At 38.9% G+C, this 18,175-nt stretch overlaps 2 non-coding genes across 2 annotated transcripts; one reads left to right on the forward strand and one right to left on the reverse strand.

The window, feature by feature from the left end:
* Positions 1-2,721: 2,721 nt before the first annotated feature.
* Positions 2,722-2,828, forward strand: LOC120266114. Its single transcript, XR_005537957.1, has one exon. It is a non-coding gene; the product is annotated as a small nucleolar RNA R71 (small nucleolar RNA).
* Positions 2,829-17,670: 14,842 nt separating this feature from the next.
* Positions 17,671-17,777, reverse strand: LOC120266057. The gene has a single exon (XR_005537901.1). It is a non-coding gene; the product is annotated as a small nucleolar RNA R71 (small nucleolar RNA).
* Positions 17,778-18,175: the final 398 nt, after the last annotated feature.

Consider the following 18,175-nt stretch of genomic DNA (forward strand, 5'->3'; position numbering starts at 1 on the left):
TGAAAATTTCTCACGCCCGTGTGCCCGACCCATAGGGGCAGACACATGCTCTTGTGGCCTCTTTATCTAACCGAGAAATTCTTCTAAGTGTTTCCCACGCCCCTGTGGAAATTCCACACGGGCATGTAGACCTTTCATAGGGTTACTCACAGGGGCACTCACACGCCCTCGTGTCTTCTTGGGAAGGAGGAGAACTCTCTGTAGAGATCCACATGAGTGTGTGGAAACTACCCACGCCCATGTGTTTGTCACAGGGTCAGACACAAGGGCAAACACACGCCATTGTGTCTTCTCGGGACAAATCTCTAAGTCTCTACAGAGAAACACACGCCCATGTGGAATTAACACATGGGCCTATGACCATGACAAGGTCGTCTACAGGGGCAAAGGCACACCCCTGTGTCCTCTCGGAATGAGCTCTGAACGAAAACACATGCCCGTGTGGAAATTCCACAAAGCCGTGTGCCTTCTCTAGTTAAATTAGAAAAATCTGCACGCTCTGTAGAAAATTCCTGAACATGTATACACACTCAGAGCCTACCTTATAATGCAACATTAACCAGAGAAAACAATTAAAACTCGCTTAAATGACTAAGAACTTCACCACACACATTAAAGCACACATTAACACCGAATAATCTACAAGAAAATCACAACAATAGCATGTAAACATCAAGACACCAACACTCAAGCCTTTTTCATGAAAACACTAAACTAAGAACTATAAAACAGTAAAGAACTTGGGTTGCCTCCCAAAAAGAGCTTGTTTAACGTCACTTAGCTAGACGTACCTTATCTTACCTTACAGGCGCTCATAGATGAAGGTTTCCCTCTTACCCATGACCTGAAAGCACGATGAACATAGTCTCTTGAAGGTAGAGGGGGAGTTATCAAGGTTGTTACCGCACAAGGGTTCATCACCCTTACTCCATTCTTGGACATCCCCATTAGCTTTTGGGCATTTCTTGTAATGTCTCCTTGCACGCTTCATCTTCCAGAGCATCTTCTTCACGATCCTTGGAGTAGATGGTACCCTTTTCTCTAGACCTATCATTAACACTTCTTCGTTCTCCACCTCTTCGTCTAGCAACCCCTTGTATAGGTCCGGATTCATCATTTCCTGCACATATTCATCAATTAGTTCATCGGTAGTGTTGAGAAAATAAAGAGTGTCATCAAAGTTAAAAGAATGTCGTATAGCTTTGGCGAGGCGGTATGTAAGCTTGTCATCTCCAACCCTCAGTGTCACCTCCCGCCGTCCATGTCAATAAGTGCCTTGGAAGTGCGCAAGAATGGTCTCCTAAGTATTAAAGGAACATCTACATCTTCATCAACAGCCAGCACTATGAAGTCTACATGAAATATGTACTTGTTAACCTTGACAACCACGTCTTCAATGATACCCCTAGGATGTCTCACCGTTTGGTCCAACAATTGTAATGTCATCCGAGTGGGCATAGTATCTCCTAAGCCTAGCTTCTAAAAGAACGAGTATGGCATGACATTGATACTAGCGCTGAATCCACCAATACCATCTCTTCACCCATATTACCAATGTTGCACGTAATCACGAAGCTTACGTGGTCTTTGTTCTTGTTCGGCATATTCTTTTGCAATACCGCCAAACAAGAGGCATCTAGGATTACTGATGATCTCTCCTCCAACTTCCTCTTGTTGTCAAAAGATCCTTAAAACACTTCGCATACCGAGGCATTTGAGATAACGCCTCCACAAAAGGAATATTGATGTGCAATTGCTTAAATAGACCCAAGAAATTCTTGTATTGCTCATCATTTTGGTCGTTCTTCAATCTTGAAGGATAAGGGATTCTTGGTTTGTAAGGTGGGGATGCCACCTCCTTCTCCTTGTTTGCTCTTTCCTCAACCACCACGACCTTAGGTGCTTCAACATTGGTCTTCTGACTAGGAGATCTACCTTCAACTTCACGGCCACTCCTCAAAGTGATCGCCTTCACATGTTTCCTGAGATTAGTTTCAGTGTTGCTAGGTATACTCCCTTGAGACCTCTCCAATAGAGACATCATGATTTGCCCCACTTGATTCTCTAGATTATCAATGAAGTGGTGTGGTTGCAAAGTGTAGCTTCAACCGATTAAAACCGTGTATCCGATAATTGTATAAATTTGGTCAAAGCTTTCCCTAGATCGGTCATCCGGATCTCCAAGTCTGAAACTCGATTCTCCATGTTTGGGGCTTGTAGTTGTTGGAAACCCGGTGGTGCCATGGCCTTTTGCTACCCTTGGTTACGCCATGAAAAATTGGAGTTGTTTCTCCACCCTTGCTTGTAGGTGTTGCTATCAGGAATGCCTTGTACTATTCCCAAATTGCCCCCAAAATCTACTTGTTCAGTTGGGCCAAAAGTAGCAATCGAAATAGGACAATCAGACGGCATATGTGAACCCCCACAACTATCACAACTTGTGATAGCGGCTACACTCGGTGAAGTCAATGTATCCAATTTCTTGCTTAATGCCTTTACTTAGTCGCCAAAGATGTAACTGCATCACTTTCATGGAGTCCGGTCACTTTCTTCTTTTCTCTTATATTCCATTAGTAGCTATTCATGGCCATTTCTTCTACCAATTGTCAGGCTTTTTCAGGGGTCTTGTTCCCCATTATACCTACTGCGAAAGCATCTAGAAGTTGTCTTATACTTGGATTCAACCCATTGTAAAAAGTTTGAATGATTTTCCAGTCAGGGAACCCGTGTTGCGGACACTTCCGCAAGAGGTCCTTGAATCACTCACAAGTCTCAAACAAGAATTCAAGTTCCATTTGAACAAATGAAGATATCTCATTGCGAAGATTTACCCACTTTCCCGGAGGGAAGTACCTTGCAAGGAAGGCTTTAACCATTTCATTCCATGTTGTGATGGAAGCTCTTAGCAATGAATGGAGCCACTGTTTGGCTCTTCCTTTTAGAGAAAATGGGGAAACCCTCAATCTTATAGCATCATCTGTAACACCACTGATCTTCAGCATGTCACAAACATCCAAGAAGTTTTCAATGTGATTGTTTTGATCCTCATTGGTCAAACCATTGAACTACGTTAACTGCTGTATCATTTGGATGAATGCTAGCTTTAGCTCAAAAATTTGGAGTCTAGAATGGGGATCGCACGATACTCGATCGCATGCCCATAGCGAGGGTCCGGCATAGTCTAAAAAGTGTTCTCTATTATTCATTCCGCTTCCGCCATATTTTTCTGACCCTTCACCTTCTATTTCAGCTAGTTTTGACGATTCTTGCACAGGTTCTTTACCCCTTCTTCTGAGTGTACGTTCAAGTTTAAAATTACCTCCAATAATTGTTGAAGGGTTTCCTTGAGTCATAACCTGGAGCTGCACCAAAAGAAAGAAAAACAAATCAGAACGATGATAGAATAAAAAATGTTGAAATAGAATCAATGGTAAATAGCTAAAATAGCACGTGTGACCCGCAAGTGCACGGATTTATCGAAGTAACAAATCCTAGGTGAGTGGGGTATCGTATCCATAAGGAAAAAGGAAAGAAACACCAAGATTGCTACTTAACTAAGTGGAGATGAAATAATGATGGTGTGGGTAAAGATCGATGCAAACGAACTAAAGTAAATAAGAAAGAGATGTACAATAAAATGCAGTAAAAGTGGGATACTCGGATATTGTTCCTCCTAGGATTATTGCTTCAAGTGCAAAACCAACTATTATGCTTCTTAACTAATGCTTAATGAGTCATGGACATCCTTAAATACACTGTCCCAAACCTAAGGTCAACCATGAATAACTCTACACTATGCCCTGGCGGAGAAATCAACTAGTCTCAACACCTAATACTGTGTAAAGTTGCAAGAAGCTCTAGGGATTCCAAGTGATAAATCCTATTCCTATATGTAATCGAAAGTAAAAACATGTAATCCATAGGAAAACCACATTCGTATTCATGTTGATGGTCTTGTGGAGTAGCCTCTTCCTCTCCAAAGGTCCCCTTGTCAAGCTTAGGGCGCACTTCGTCGGATCGGTGCTGACGAAAGCTCCCCCGATAACTATCTTCCAAGGGAAACGCGGTGTCGAAGCCGTAGAACCACTCCAAAAGGCTTGCCAAAGTCTTTCTAAACCCTAGCCGCCGGCCTCCAAAAAGTTGGAGAAAAGATAGAAGAAATGATGAAAGATGGATCCCCAAATTGGTACAAGTCACGGCTTTATAAAGGGCTAGAAGCGGGCATCCTAACGGGAGTGTGGAATTTCCAAACGCCCGTGTGGATTTCTGGAAATCTGCTTTTCTGCGGGCTGTGAACAGTAACTACTACAGTAAATTACTGCAGTGACTTGCTACAGTACTCCGCCAAAATACTTCCGAATCGACACTTTTCATCTAGGCAACACAAACAGGCACACATCTATGCCGTAGATCGCATCGCTTCTTCAATAAAAGGTCTTAGTGGCGAAGATTTCACTATCATTGCACAAGTCGGGATACGCAAATGTGACTGCTTTTGTGTCCCTCCAAACCATTATAATTGCTTTAGCGTATGGGGGTTGGTACACATTCATGTATATTCAATCACACTTTGCGTCTTCACATTTGTTCACTCCAAAACTTCATCAACAAAGTACAATCGTAATCCATTTTGGCTTCTTTCTTTCATATTTGGCTTCACAGCCCTTTATGCATGAAAGTTCACAAATACACATGCATTAGTGCTAAAACCTGATAAAAGTAATGCTCATCGTAAGAAAAGAATACTTTGTATTATTAATACACAAGCACTTATCACTCTCTCTCCAAATTTAATACAAGATCTGCAAGTTATATAAATAGGTTATTTAGAGTAAATAATTAAAAAAATGTATTGTATAACTATGAAGTTAAAACTAAATCCTCGCTAACGATAATCAAAGTCAAGTTATGAAAAAGGAAACATGAAATCATTCATCGATTAATTAAATAAGAATGAAAAAAAGAACCAAATACCATAATTGTTAATGACAATCAATGTCAAGTTAAAAAAATATAAGCATATTAATGTTCAAAAGATAGAGGTGTGAATATGTGCATAAATAACACAAACATCTATAGCATTAGATCATAATGGAGTTGGTAGATGACGTATGTTGATCAACTTAAACAACATACATATTGCAAGATCATTATGAATATTTAGAAGACAACTGGGAAAACAAGATAAAGTTTCTTAAAATTATGATCACACATGGTTGCTTCACGTTAGAGCTCCCATGAACATAATATTGTAGGTTAATACATTTTCAGTAGAATTCAACAAAAATCAAGGTATATTTTCAAATGTAGAAAACAAACATTGGGTTTGGAAACCATTGTTTCATAGAAACTATTGATGGTGAATTGGTGATGCATGTATCCAAAGAAATGCATCACTAAAAGTCCACAAAAAAAGGCATCAGTATGCTTTCTAGCATTCATGACAACCTAAAATTTAGAAGTATGCACAATATCATGAAGGGAACTTTCTTCTCATATGCTTACCCAAAGAAAAAACACAAACTTTCCTAATTATCTTTCATTTTTCCACAATCAAAACACAATCAAGAAGAAGATAATATGTTTTACAATATTATTAGTATACACAAGACACACCCATGTATGTAACAAAGTAAATTACAAACTCAACAATTCAAAATTGTAGTTTCTTGCCAATAGAAAAGGAAGGAGATAGCTGCTAAATTTTATACATGAATCATAATATAATACTCTACCATCTTGTTGCTAAGCAAAATTAGATGCATGAAAAAAGTTTTAAGGTTAACAAATTAATATCAATATATTGCAAGCAGGGATATCGGTAATAGGACTTCGTATCAGTTCAGGCTAGATAATGCTTAAATAATACTCAAACAGAAGCGACTTCTATGAAACACAACCTAACCTTTGATTTTTCTTGCATAATTGCAAAGTGATTGTGTTCCCTAAGTGCATGGGTCATCAAGTAATACCTCTCGTACGAGCAAGAGAGGGTCATATTCCCTGGGGCCCATGAAGCTACTCTTACTTCCTCTTTGAATGTTGTTTAACCCTACGAGTTCGAGTGAAGTGTTGAAACTACAAACCAATAGATAAAATTCTACAAGAATGTTCACGACGAAGGCAAATCACGGGTGATATTCGAGGAAGCAAAGTGGTCACAGATGAGGGCTACCTTAGGCCAACTAAAGTGTGAAGGATGCTACAACTATCATGCAAATGGTAGTTTGGACCAAGAAAACACTAAATTAGGCCACCCCAATGGTTACAGCAGTTGACCCGTAATCCAGTACGAGTATTGATACGGAATTTCTTTTGACCAAATCCTCCTATGATTGCAATGAGGGTAATGGAATTCTCAACTTAGGGTCGAAACACAAACTAGGAACAACCCTAAAGTTGGAGGTGTACAGAACACCCGATTGTGATGACGTATTTGTACAATATCCCTTCTAAGCATGGTGTGTCTAATACAAGGGTGATTGTCGCGCAACCTAGTATAACCTAGAAATTGATACACAGAGTTCTCATGCATACCAAAACATCAAAGTACACCAAGCATCGATCACAAACATACCAAATGCAATAAATAAGTCAAAGCATACAATCTACATAAGTTCACCCCCAGGTTCACCTACATCCGGTAACCTTGGTGGTTTAAATGTTTATGCTAATAAATTACATAATCAAATCCATGAAAACAACTAAACAAAGTATGACAAACTCCCTCAAAAGATTGGAGCCCGAATGAAGCTTGGAATCCCGTAGAGAAGCGCTTCCAAAGACGCCACTCAAGGGGTGGCTTCCCATGGGCCTTCAACCTCTTCTAAATGTGATTCTAGGAGCTCGAATCACACTATCCTCATCGATTTCTATCTCAAAGATGCCTTCTCTTGCCTTCTTCTAGCTCAGATTGAAGGTGGTGGTGATGAGCTCCAAGAAAAAGTTTTTTCCCCTCTCAAAGACGCCCTAAAACTACCTTTAAAGGCTGATCTCAGGATTGCTTGCGTCCTAGTGACACGACCCTTTTGCTTGTTAACCGCAAGTGCACGGGTTTGTGGAAGTAATAATATCCCGGTAAGAGGGTAGTCGAATCCTCAGGGAACAGTGCTTAGAAACACAAAGATTACAATTTAACTAGAATGAAAATGAGTCGATGTTGATGTGAAAACAAATCAATGCATGTAAAGATAAGAAAAGAAGAAAGAGTCGCAAATAAAAGATAGGAGAGGCAATCGACGATAAATGGGGCATCCGCACATTGCTCACCCTAGGACTATTGCTTCAAGTGCAAAACCAATCATTATACTTCCTAACTGCTGTCTAACGAGTCATGGAGATCCTTAATCACACGATCCCAAAACTTAAGATCAACCGTGACTAACCCTACACCATGCCCCACAGGAGAAATCTCTCAGTCTCGACACCTCACACGTTGTTAGGTTGCTTTAGACTCTAGGGATTCCAAGTGATAAACCCTATTCCCTAATATATATCTAACCCTTTGGTCTAGGCAAAAGACCCCTAGTCACAATTAAGCCCTAGATACTAAGGATTACTTCAACGCTCCACTCTTTTGCTTGCGTAACTAAGCCCCAGCGAAGTTCATCTCTTAGCACTTCATTTTATTGTGACCGTAAAGAACTCTTGGAACATGGAGGTAGGATAAATCACACCGGAGGGGAAAGGGGACATTCCGCTACCTCTCGACTCACCCTCTAAACCTTTTCTAATCTAGCATTGTCTAATCCTCATAGTCTGTCACTTATCCATAAGGATTACCAACATGGATTATCAATCATAGTGTCACTCTAAGGGAAAATCAACTCAACAAGCATTCAAGATTGGAACTCAGTTAAAAATATCAATTAAGGAAAGCATAATAAAAGGTCAAAGAAACAACATCATCCTAGGGTATACAGGTCCAAGTACCCACTAAGAGTAAAGAGGTACAATTCATGAATTAAATCCCCTTGGTGTTCGTGTTGGTGGTCTTGAGGAGTGGCCACGTCTTCTTCAAATGTCCACTTATCAAGCCTAGGGCACACCATTATGATGGAATACCACATACTATATGTTGTTTAAGACTACCACATACTAATTGTTTATTTTGATGGAATCTTCAAGTAAACACATGAGAAGACACATGGAATCTTAAACAACCTATGTCAAGATAGATATCCATTAATGTATGTGGTAGTCCATATACATTAACAATTAGTGATATGCTATTATGTAATATGAATCTGAATGCACTTGTTATGTATATTTCTTTGACATTTTCATATTGGAACTATTACTATCACATGGCATAAATGCAGTTGCCAAACATAAATTCACGAGATAACAAATCAACTCAAAAACTTGCATGTTTCTCAACAATGCCTTAATCTTTCCTATTATATTCTTTACACTTGGTCTGCATCTCTGTGAAACTCAGCTGCATAAATTTTAGAAAGGAAAACATGTTCCTTTATTTTCTATTATTACGAAATTTAATGTTTGCAATTTAAGATTATGAGTTAAAGACCACTCAATAAATATCCAAAAAATGTTAGTGTTGGTAAGGAAATGGGGCACATATAGTCACAAATATGTCGCTATTGTTAATGTATCATTGTAAGGACACATCAATAATAGAATTCTTACTTAAACTGATAAAATTCTTATTTGAACATATTAATACAACTTGATAAATTAATGATAAAAGAAAGATAGAGAAGTGACATTAATGATGGTTTCATGGACTTTACTAGCAATCTTAAACAAAATTAGGTTTGAAATATTAACACACCCCTTGCGAGTGACCCGCAAGTGCATGGGTTTGTCGATGTAATAAATCCTAGGTGAGTGGGTTACCATATCCATTAGGAATAGTGAATAGAAACACAACGATTACTACTTAACTAAATGAAGATGAAACAGTAATGGTGTGGATAAAATCAATGTTAATAAGACTACAGAAAATAAAAAAGACAGACATGATACATGAGAGAAACGACAGTCGATAGAAAGTGGGGCACTCAGACATTGCTCCCCCTAGGGTTATTTCTTCAAGTGCAAGACCAACTATTATATCTCCTAATTGATGCTTAATGAGTCATGGAAATCCTAAAATACACGATCCGAAACATAAGGTCAACCGTAACTAACTCTACACTATGTCCCGATGGAGAAATCGCTCAGTCTCAACACCTCACACTGTGCAAAGTTGCAAGATGTTCTAGGGATTCCAAGTGATAAATCCTATTCCTATATGTACATCTAACCCTTTGGTCTAGGTGAAAGACCCCTAGTCACGATTAAACCCTAGATACTAAGGATTACTTCAACGCTTCACTATATTGTTCGCGGAATTAAGTCCCATTGGAGTTCCTCTCTTAGCACTTCGCTCTATTGTGACCGCCATGAACTCTAGGATATGGAGGTAGGATAAATCACACCGGAGGGGAAAGGGGACGCTCCGCTACCTCTCGACTTACCCTCTCGACCCTCTCTAATCTTGGTTTGTCTAACTCTCATGGTGTGTCACTCACTCACAAGGATTACCAATGTAGACTCTCAACCCTAGTGTCACTCTAATGGAGAAATCAATCAACAAGCATTGAAGATTGGAACTCAATTAAAGATATCAATTAAGGAAAACATAATAAATGTCAATGAAATAATAGTACCCACTAGAGGGTTTAGCTCTCCATGGAGCAAGATACAATCAATAATGAAATCAAAAGTAAAAACATGTAATCCATAAGAAAAACCCCCTCGGTAGTTGTGTCGATGCTCTTGTGGAGTAGCCTCGTCCTCTCCAAAGTCTCCTTATCAAGCCTAGGGCACACCTCACCGGATCAGTGCCGTCAAAAGCTTCCCCAATAACTATCTTCCAAGAGAAACGCGGTGTTGAAGCCGTAGAACCACTCCAAAAGCCTTGCCAAATCCCCTCTAAACCCTTGCCACAAGCCTCTCAAAAGATGGAGAAAAGATGGAAAGAAGGATTTTGAAATAGGGCTGAATCGCGGCTTTATATAGGGCTGGAATCGGGAATCTACACGGGCATGTGGAATTTCCACACGCCTGTGTGAATATGCAGAACTTGGTTTTTCAGTGGCCTGTGAACAGTAACTACTACAGTAAATTGCTACAGTACTTCACCAAAATACTCCGGAATCTACACTTTTCGTCAAGGCAACACAAATGGGCACACGTCTATGCAGTAGATCACATTGCATCTTCAAGTAAAAGCACATTTAACGGGACTCTTGCTAGCCTTACATAAGTCAGAACAAATGAGTGTGACTGCCTTTGTGCCCCTCCAATTTACATATTCCATCTAGCATAATGGAGTTTGGCACACACTCATATATTTTCGAGCACAACTTGCGTCTTATCATGTGTCCAATTCCAGATTTCATCAACATAATGCATTTGCAATCTACTTTGGTTCCTTTCTTCTCTAATTAGCTCTACAACCCTATATGCGCAAAAGGACGCAAAAACACAAGTATTAGCGATAAAACCTGATAAAAGTAATGCTCATCATAAGAAAAAAATACTTCATATTCTTAGTACAAAAGCACTTATCATATATGTTAAACAAAATGCTTGAATTAACAAGCGAGTATCAAATAATTGTAATACATCTACTTTGTTTATTTGAGTTGTAAGTTAATAGAAAGTCAATCCATGATCCATAATTGTAGTTCTTATATATTACTAACTATTAGTACACAGACTGAAGCAAATTGATTGTTGGGCATTGGCATGATATATGTACTATGGTACAATAGCATACATTTTATGAATGGTTAAGTTTCATAAATTCAATTAATGCAACACAATTATTTGTAGATATATAAGAAGCTACACAAATGTGAAAAATAAAGGAAACCATGAAACAGTTGAGTTTTGACAAAAAAATAAGTTTTATTCAACCAATTTATTGATTAATAATAACATTGGGAACTTAAATAACAAGAAAAGCATGATATATATGTATCTTTCCCTTGAAATAATGAAACAAAACATAGATGAAAATATATATGATATATACCTTCTCCTCATTTTAATTTGATACAAGTACAAAAATATGAAATGAAACTACAAATCATGAAACCACAAAGAAAACCACAAAAGAAGGAGGACATACATAACAACATTATTGTGTTTGATTTATTGAGGAATTTGGTAGGGAAAAGGTATTGGGAATCCAAGGACAATTAATATGATTGTTCTCAAACAAAGAACTGAAGGAATTAATAATCAAATAGTTATTTGGGTTGTTTCCAATCAATCAAATAACTTAAGGAAAACAAAGTTATAATAACCAACCATAATAACAAAGATTTACACAAAAACCAAAGGAAAGAAAAATCAATTACCAAATATGGTGAGGTTTCAAAACACAATCACCAAAATGACTTCAATATCTTCAGCTTCTTTATCAACTTTATATTGATCTTAATAGCATCCCAAACCTTCTATCACAACCTTACGAAGAAAATCCCTACAGTCACAACCAATGGAAATTTCACATTTGAGGCAAATATGTAAGTTTGATCTTTCTAGAATCGATACACAATGCTCTATGAAAAAAAAAATACATCCTACCATAAACCATTAAACATCAAAAGAGAAAACCAAAGAAAAAATAATTTCTCAAAAAACTGAAAACGGATCAAAAGCCATATGCATTGATGTTTCTTTTCACTTAATGAGTACCTACTTTTTCTCAAAAACAAAGAAAACATAAGTTTTGTATTCAAGGTTTGAAAAAAATTTTACTAAAAGCCAAAACCTTTAATTTTGCAACTTTATCAAAGTTAGAAATTAATTTTTCTTCCTAATAATCAACAATTCACTGGCTCAGTGATTTATCCAAACCAAATCACAAGCAACCACCAAAAACAAAAACAAGAAAAGAAGCAAAAAATAAAATAAAATAAATCAACAAACACAAATAAATGAAAAACACTACAAATTAAAATTCGGAAACAAACAACATAAAAGGGGAAACCCCAAAAAAAAAATTTGCAAATTCGGCCATCACTCATCCTTGAATTGGGAACTCACAAACCTAATTAGCTTCAAATATGAGAAAAAGCTAGAAGAAGATACAGAGAAAGGAGAAGGGGGCGGGAATAGGGAGAAAGGAAAAGGGGGCGTGAATAGAGAGAAAGGAGCGGTGCGGGGAGAGAGAAAAGGAAAGAATGAGAGAGAATGAGTGATATAGATATATATGTAATTTTCATAAAATAAAGTGAATTAATTTTTTGAAAGTAAGACATTTTTAATTTTTTTATTAACTAGCGGGGCTTTTAGCAAAAAACCCCATGAAAAATAAATTTTTTACCTGCCACTTCCTATCTAAAACTCCTCCAAAACTAAAATAATAATAATAAATTATGGGCGTTTATTAATCAAATGGCACTAAATATAAATAATTTCCTGTCGGTTATTTAAAAAAAGCGGCTAAGTAAAATTTTTTTCAACACCCTAATTTCTCCAAGACTACAAATTATCTTTACGGCATTTTTGTCAATAAAACGGCGCAAAAAAAAAATTTTGCTGGCGCCTAATAAAAAAACATTGCGAAGTACATTATTTTTCCCCATTTAATCCCTCAAAGCCCACCAAAGAACAATGTGGCATTTATGTCAAAAAAATTCCCACAAAACAATAAATATTAGCTTGGTTTCAAAAAACGCCGCTAAATGAACGGCACAAAAAGCCTAGTTTGGTGTAATGGAAATAGGAATCAAGCACGTCCTACTTGCCATGATTTTGATTCCATGCCAAATTTTTCACGGAAATTGGCATGAAACTCAAGTTAGTGCCAAAGTTGTCCCGGTATTTGACATGGCTACCTAATCGTGGTAACTTTATCATGGTATTTACCATCATTTATGTTTTCTTTTAAAATTTAGACAAAAAACAATATCAAACCCGTGCCAAAAACTGTGCCAAACATTATAGGTTTCATTGGCATGGAATTTGGCATGGTGAACCCAAAAAAGTGCAAAACCTATACCAAACACATCATTAACTTGTTTGTCATGGTGTTTGGCAAGGTTGACCCAAAACAGTGCATAAACGGTGGCAAACTTGATATAGATGTTTGGCACAGAATTTGGCATGGAGAAAAAATGATTGTGCCAAAAACTATACCAAATACATCATCCATTTAGTTGGCATAGTTTTAAGCACATAAGGCCCAAAATCGCACCAAAAATCATGCCAAACGTTATATATTTTGTTGGCATGGAATTTGACATAGTGAAACCAAAATTGTGCCAAACATTTTGCCAAAAAATTGGGCCAAAAATTGTGCCAAATACATCATTAACTTGTTTGGCATGGTTTTGGATACAGATGACCCAAAACAATGCCAAAAACGGTGCCAAATGTGATATATATGTTTGGCACATAATTTCAGCATAGAGAACTAAAGACCATGCCAAACACATCATCCATTTATTTGGCATGGTTTAGTCACAAAAGGCCTAAAAACCATGCCAAAAAGTCATATATTTCGATTGGCACGAATTTGAGTGCGACGAACCCAAAAACATGCCAAACACATTGATCGGGTGTTTGTTGTTACATGTTTCAAGTGAGCATTTTTGTATTCTAAAAAGCATGATTTTTTTATTAGTGTTATGGGCTCATTTGTGATTTTTATTGTTCATTTGTGCAAAATAAGATGATTAGAGATCTTCAGGAGTGGATATGAAGCTGAAAAGACAAGGTTTAAGTTGTTTAGAGGAGTACACAACCTTTTGGAGCTAGAGACAAGCACAACCCTAGGATGTATACGTGTTTTGTTTGTTTACTTTCCTTTAATTCTTTGTGATTTGAGTTCAACCTTGTGTTTTCATCATCTCATAATCCTATTTGGTGAGAGCCTGATTTTGTGCTTGATGTGAACTATTGATGAGTTGAGAGACTTACTAGGGTTAGATCTACCATGGATGGAGAGGGTTGAAAAGAGTGAGCGTAGGTAGAGGAGTGTCCACTTTCCCCTTTCGACTTGAGCACACCTACCTTTGCAATCTCCACGAGTGCCTAGAAATCATAAAAAAATCTCGGTGATGAGAGAGATCACCACCAGGGTTTGTATAGGATTCGGGGTTGGATATCTTGAGAGAATGTTTAACCTTCTTTTAGAGTTTAGTCAATCAACTAGAGTCCCTAGAGAATAATGAATCCATAGGTGGTTACATGATGAGAGAGATCACCACTGGAATCTCATATTGGGATAGTTGTTGATTGCCATGAGAATAGGATCAAAGTTTCATTAGGTTCCTGTGGCTCATTTTGTTTGAATTAGAAGAAGTAGTTAAACCTCCTGAATAAAGTCAAAAATCCTAGGGGATCAATGTTCGAGTGCCCATTCTTTCCTAATTTCATTGTCCCTTAATTTTTTTGCTAGTTCAGTAGTTTCTTTCATTTGTTTACCAATTTGCACAACTTTGCAAACTTCATGAATGGGGTTAAATAACAAAGTCAGAGTTAGATCTAGTATTCTTATTCCTTATGGATACGACCACCCAACCTTCTAGTGCTTTTACTACTTCATACACTTATGCACTTGCGGTACATACACAAATGGCGCATTAAGTTTTTGCCACCGTTGTTGAGGAAATGAGTTATTAGGGAAGCTTGTGGTTTGTTAGTTTAGCCATAGTTTTTAAAATTTTAAATTTTTAATTATTTTTCTTTTATTTCTTGTTTTTTCTCGTAGTTTTTACTTTTTCTTCATTTACTTTTGTTTCAAGTAGACCTTATGACTCGAGGGAACCTATCAACACTTGTTGAAGAGGACCCCGAGGTTGAGCACATGTTACATAGAAGGGTCAGAGAACCAGTGCCAGAACCAGTAGTAAAGTAGGAACCACCAATAGTTGAGGTCAAGATCAAAGACTATAAGGAGATGACTAAGTAATGTACTGCTCGAGACTCTATCAAGCCCGGTCGCTAAGGACCTCGACCCTAGTATTGTCGGACCGCTCGCTGAGGCTACCAATTTTGACCTCAGGCATGTTTCCCCAGTATGCTTAAAACAAATACACAATTTAATGGGCTACTGACACCCCTTGCATGTACTGTCAAGTGCATGGATTGATTAAGTAATAAAGTATACCGAACGGATTGGGTAGTTGATAAGTGCTTGTGCGATATGAATGTGAAGCGTTCATTCCTTATGTTAAGCATTACTTTTCTTGGGTTTTTACACTAATATGTGTGTTTTTATGTTACTTTCGTGCAGGTAGGGTTGTGAGGCCGAGTATGAAGGAAAGAAGCCAATGTGGAGCAGAATATACCGATTTTGGAGGAAATCTTGCTAAGGTTTAAATGCAAAGACATAGGTCGGGTGTGAGATGCTAGAGTGTGTGCCAACCTCCTCGTATTCTAGTTGGCACATCCATTTGGAGGGGCACAAGGATAGTCACACTCGAGCATTCCGACTTATGCACATAGAACAAGAGCTCCACCAACTTGTCTATCATTGAAGAAGCAAGTGATCCACGACGTGAACGTGTGCCCGTTTGCGTTACCCCGATGAAAGCATGGATTTGGGAAGCTATTCAGCCCGAATACTATAGAAGAACACTGTAGCAAAGTACTGCAGCACCACTGTTCACAACCGGCCGAGAAAACTGGAAATCAGAGAACCTATACGGGCGTGTGGAAATTATACACACCCGTGTGGAAATTCCACATGGGCGTGTGAAAAATCGACAGGCCCATGTAGTCGCCCAATTCCAGCCCTATTTAAAGACGATTCAGCCCCGATTTCAGCATTCTCTTCTCCATCCTTTCCCCAACTTGAGAGAGCGCTTCGGCTAGGGTTTTGGAGAGGTTCTACGGCTTCGACATCATCATTCCTTAGGAAGAAGGTTGGTAGGGGAGCTTCCTTCGAGGCGTATCCTATACCGAACGAGGTAATCCTTGGACAACGAGTAGAGGACTCTCTACAAGACCATCGACATGACCATCGAGGGGGTTTTCTATGGATTCATTGCTTTTACATTCTATTTTTTTGATTGTACTTAGCTCCATGGAGAGCTAAACCCCTAGTGGGTACTTGGGTATTTGTGAACCCTAGGATGTATTCGTTTCATTGAATCTCTTTATTATACTTTCAATTAATTGATGTTTATTGTGAGTTCCAACCTTTAATGCTTGATTGTATGAACATTTCCCCTAAAGTGACGCTAGGGTTGAGAGTTCTTGTTGGTAACCTTGTGAGTGAGTGACACACCACGAGTGTTAGACAAAGCTAGGTTGGAGAGGGTTGAGAGGGTTAGTCGAGAGGTACAGGAGCGTCCCCTTTCCCCTCCAACGTGATAGATTCTACCTCCATTACTCGCGTTCTTTGCGGCCATGATAGAGTGAATGGTCTAAGGGATGACCCTCCGCTGGGGCTTAGTTGCGAGTGCAACGGAGTGAAGCATTGAGGTGATCTTAGTATCTAGATCTTAATCGTGGTTAGGGACCTTCCACCTGGACCAAAGGGTTAGGTCTATATTTAGGAAGAGATTTATCACATGGAATCCCTAGAGCTCATTGCAACTCTATGCGAGTGCGAGGTGTTGAGATTGTTAGATTTCTTCTCCGGGACATGTATGGAGTTAGGCATAGTTGACCTTAGATTTGGGACTATGTAATAAAGGATTTCCACGACTCACTATTGCATTGATTAGGAAGCATAATAGTGGGTTCTTGCACTTGAAGCGATCGCCCTAGGCGGAGCATTATCCGAGTACCCCATCTTTGTCGATTGCCTTACCTTCTCCTTTACTTGGGCTCTCTTACTTGTTGCTTTTACCTTTGAGAATTGAATCCTTGTCACACTTATCACTATTGATCTTTCACATAGCTAAGAAGCAAATTAAGTGTTTTTATTCCCTACTCCCTGTGGATTCGATACCCGCTCATCCGGGATTATTACTTCGACAGACCCATACACTTGCGGGATATACGCAAGGGGACCTTATCAAGTTTTTGGCGTCGTTGCCATGGAGTAGACGTTTAGAGATACTTTGCACTTTGTTTTCTTAGCTATTTCAGCATACATTCTATTTCATATCTTCTTATTCTATCATCATTCGGATTTCTTTTTCTTTCTTTTTGGGTGCGGCTCCGAGGTTATGACCCGAGGAATCCCTCAATATTGGTTGAAGGAGATCCTGAGCTTGAACGTACACTTAGAAGAAAAAGGAAAGAGCCTATGCAAGAACAGTCTAGTCTAGCTGATTTGGAAGCGGAAGAGTCTGAAAACATGGCAGAACAGAATGAGCAACAACGAACATTATCCAACTATGCGGACCTTCGATGTTGGGGACACAATCGAGTATTGTGCGTCCCTCCTATTATAGCTCGAACTTTGAGTTAAAGCCGGCATTCATCCACATGTTGCAAAGAATCCAGCACGGTTCAACGGTTTGGCCGATGAGGATCCAAACAGTCATATAGAGAGTTTTCTTGAGGTGTGTGATATGCTGAAGATAAACGGAGTGACGGATGATGCCATCAAGTTGAGAGCCTTCCCATTTTCCCTAAAGGTTAGAGCGAAGCAGTGGCTACACTCATTACCTAGAGCATCGATCACCACATGGAAGGAGATGGTAGAAGCTTTTCTTGCCCGTTATTTCCCTCCCGAAATAAATCGCAAAGCTTAGGAATGAGATCTCATCCTTTGTTCGGTTAGAATTGGAGTCTCTATTCGAGACATGGGAAAGGTTCAAGGAGCTCCTGAGAAAGTGCCCGCAACACGGATTCCCGGAGTGGATGATTGTTCAGATCTTTTATAATGGTTTGAACCTGAGTACAAGGCAACTCTTGGATGCTGGCAGAGAGGTACCTTAGGTAGCAAGACCCCGATGAGGCCCGTCGATTGATTGGAGAAATGGGGTTAAACAGCTACCAATGGAATGCTAGGGAGAAGAAGAAAGTGGCCGGCCTCCATGAGATAGATACGGTAACTTCATTGGCGGCTCAAGTGGAGAGTTTGAGTAAAAAGTTAGATCTTCTAACTTCAAATAGAGTGGCGGCCGTGTCTAATTACAACGTGTGTGGTGGAGGACATGCTCCCTTCGATTGCCCAATCTCTATTGGTGATGTTTCTTCGGTGGAGAACGTTGATTTTGTAGGTAATGGCATGAGACCTCAAGGAAAC

The sequence above is a fragment of the Dioscorea cayenensis genome, chromosome 7 (assembly GCF_009730915.1).
Source record: "Dioscorea cayenensis subsp. rotundata cultivar TDr96_F1 chromosome 7, TDr96_F1_v2_PseudoChromosome.rev07_lg8_w22 25.fasta, whole genome shotgun sequence".
Classification (NCBI taxonomy): domain Eukaryota; kingdom Viridiplantae; phylum Streptophyta; class Magnoliopsida; order Dioscoreales; family Dioscoreaceae; genus Dioscorea; species Dioscorea cayenensis.